General features: G+C 51.0%; 1 protein-coding gene across 1 annotated transcript in view; it reads left to right on the top strand.

Moving 5' to 3' along the window:
* Nucleotides 1-41: 41 nt before the first annotated feature.
* Nucleotides 42-2667, top strand: part of Lmo4 (LIM domain only 4) — a 19580-nt gene continuing 16954 nt past the window's right edge. The window contains exon 1 of the mRNA XM_008828294.2: nt 42-522. The gene's annotated coding sequence lies outside the window, so the exon portion shown is untranslated. The remainder of the gene's footprint in view (nt 523-2667) is intronic.

Genomic DNA, 2667 nt, shown 5'->3' with positions numbered 1-2667 from the left:
CTCCCCGGCCGGAGGGTGCTAGGGCGCTCGGCCGAGCCGCCGGCGGCCGGGAGCGGGGAGCGAGCGAGCGGTCGGGCGGGAGGCAGGCGGCGGAGGAGGAGCGGACGCGCGGGGGCGGGGGCGCATACAAAGTGAAGCCACATTGCCAAACTTGCAGCAGCGATTGCTGCAGTTGCTGCTGCTGCGCCGGGAGCAGCCGCGCCGCGCCGGCCGGGCCGAGGGCGCCTGCAGCTCGCTTGATCTCTAGCTCGCTAGCTCTCTCGCAGCTGGAGGCGGAGGACGAGGACCCGGGGACTGAGACTTGACACTTCTGCCACTTAACGTGGGGCGCCCTCCACCCACCCAAGCCACGCGATTAAAAAAAAAAAAAAAAAAAAAAGCAGCCCAGAGCCCCCTCCTCCTCTTTCCTGCTTCTGCGAGAACTCCCTCCCTCCTCCGAGGCGCCCCTGCCCTGGAAGCCGAGCTCCGCTCGCGTTTCGCCGCCGCCGCCTCCCGCACTATTGCAATATAGGGGAAAAGCAGGTAAGGGGGTGGCCGGGACCCGGAGGGGGGGCGGGAGGGAGGGAGGGGGGGCGCCGGTCGGTGCCCGGGCTGTTTTCTTTGGCTTCCTTCCCTTGACCGTCCCAAATTGCAAGTAAACAATACGTCGCCTTAGATAATGCGTGAGTCTGAAACTAAGCGAGGCCGGCCTGCGAGCTAGCACCGAGGGCAGCCCCGGGCCGCCAGCTTTGTAGCGGTTTCCTTGCTTACAAAAGGGTTCTTCTCGGAGACCCGGCTGCTGGGGACCCTGGAGGGGGGTGGAGACATTTCCAGTTCCTAAAGGAAAGGCTGGGGCTGCTTAGATGAGAAGTAATGTGTGCGGGGGGGGGGGGGGGGGTAGTCACGCCCCCCCCCACTGTAAACACTATCTCTGAAACAGTGACCAAAAGGATCTAAGTGACCAGGATCCGGTATTGCTGGTTCTTTTTAAAGGAATTCCTCTTGGCTTATAAGTCTTTTGTTCCAATCCAGGAGAAATCCGGTGAATCACCTAATTAAAATCAAGACATGAATTAAGCATCCATTTTTTGTACTACAAATTGCCAGCGTTACGTTTGTCCCTCCCTTGGTCTCCATTAAAAACACCAGAGACGTTGTTAAAGGGGGGCAGATTTTGCCTCTAGCTGCCAGCTCTGCTTTCTATTTCACTCACTATCCCAGGACCTAAATTGCTTGGCTATGTAATTACTAGAGTATAAGCCTATTTAACTTAAAAGCTTTCTTTCTTTTTTTTTTTTCCAACTCTAAATGAAACTTGATGAGGGCCCGTCCTTAGTTATCAGGGGAGTCAGTTTCTGGTCAGTCCTCTTGATTCATCTCTTTTAGATTTAATCAGCATTAAGGTATTGCTTGTCCTTAAGAGCTTTAGCTAATGGGGTTACTGGATGCTTTTCCCAGTGTAGTGTTTCCTTTTCAAAAAAATATACATATATATATTTACCTCTCGTTAAAGATGGGGGCGGGGTGAAGCTTGGAATCTCCTCCCTCCCTCTCCCCCTCTTAAAAAGGAATTCGGAGCGATTAAAACGTGGGGGGGGGGCAGTTTAAAGACCTCAGGCAGGAAATGCAGATTCATTTGGGTTAGGGCTGAAATTGTAACAAAAAGCAATTCCTCGAGTAAATGCATCAGATAAATCAATTTACATAAAGGTATGATGCATTCGGATAAATGCAATGCTAATGGGTTTTAGAGTGGTCCTGCTTCCAAAGTCTCAGGGTTTTGTTACAGCTTAATTGGTGCTGTTCTTACCCTGGTTTATTGTGCGGTCACTGGACACACGTTCCGGGACTCTTTCGGAGGAAATGTGTTTAAAATCGGCCTATTTAAGGAACTCGAGTCCTTGTCTGGTTCTCTCTCCCTGGTTTCTTGCAGCAGTCAAGTTGGGCCGGGAACCAGGCAAAGTTAGCCCTCTGCCTTCTGAGGTATCAGCTGAGGGTCTAGAGCAGATAACTTGAGCCTGGGGGAGCCCACACTCTGGGCTTACAGAGGACAAAGACAAAACAAGCTGCTTAATTGGCAGTAAATAACTTGATCTTTTTATAGAATAAGTGACTGGAGAAACACTAGGACTTTATTGGACTCAGGATTGGAGGCAACAAATTAATCGGTTTAAGCTAAGCTTTATAAATTGATTCCTATATTAGACCCCAGTTGCTTCTCTTGTGGCATTCATTAGAGTTGGGGGGGGATGCTTAAAAGCAGTTTGGGGTGATAGCAGGACTTGTGTGTCCCTCTGTGGAGCCTCCCCGCATATTATCCCCCCCCCCTTTTGGAGGAACAAAGCTTTAGCATTTAAATTGCTGATCAAGGGCAGATTAGCGCGACCGTAGTGGAGAGTGTTTGTATAGGAAGTTAACAGGCATCCTAAAGTTCAATGATCTATTATGCTTGCCTGTGTCCTGAAAACCCAGAGAAAACACTCACTGATCTTCAAAATGAAATGAGATTTGGAACAATAATGAGAGATGGCGGTCACCACAATGGCATGTGAAAGGTGCTGTTTAAAATACGAAGAACCAGTTTCGCAACTTTACAACCCGCACCCCCCCTCCCGCCACCTTACCTCCCCTCCCACCACCTCCATCTCCATCTTCCTCTCGGCCGCTTCCTCCCTTCCCTCCCTCCCT

This window comes from Nannospalax galili, unplaced genomic scaffold (genome assembly GCF_000622305.1).
Source record: "Nannospalax galili isolate Female #2095 unplaced genomic scaffold, S.galili_v1.0 scaffold153, whole genome shotgun sequence".
NCBI lineage: Eukaryota > Metazoa > Chordata > Mammalia > Rodentia > Spalacidae > Nannospalax > Nannospalax galili.
Note: the sequence above shows the minus strand (reverse complement) of the source record. Positions and strands in the feature narration are given on the sequence as shown.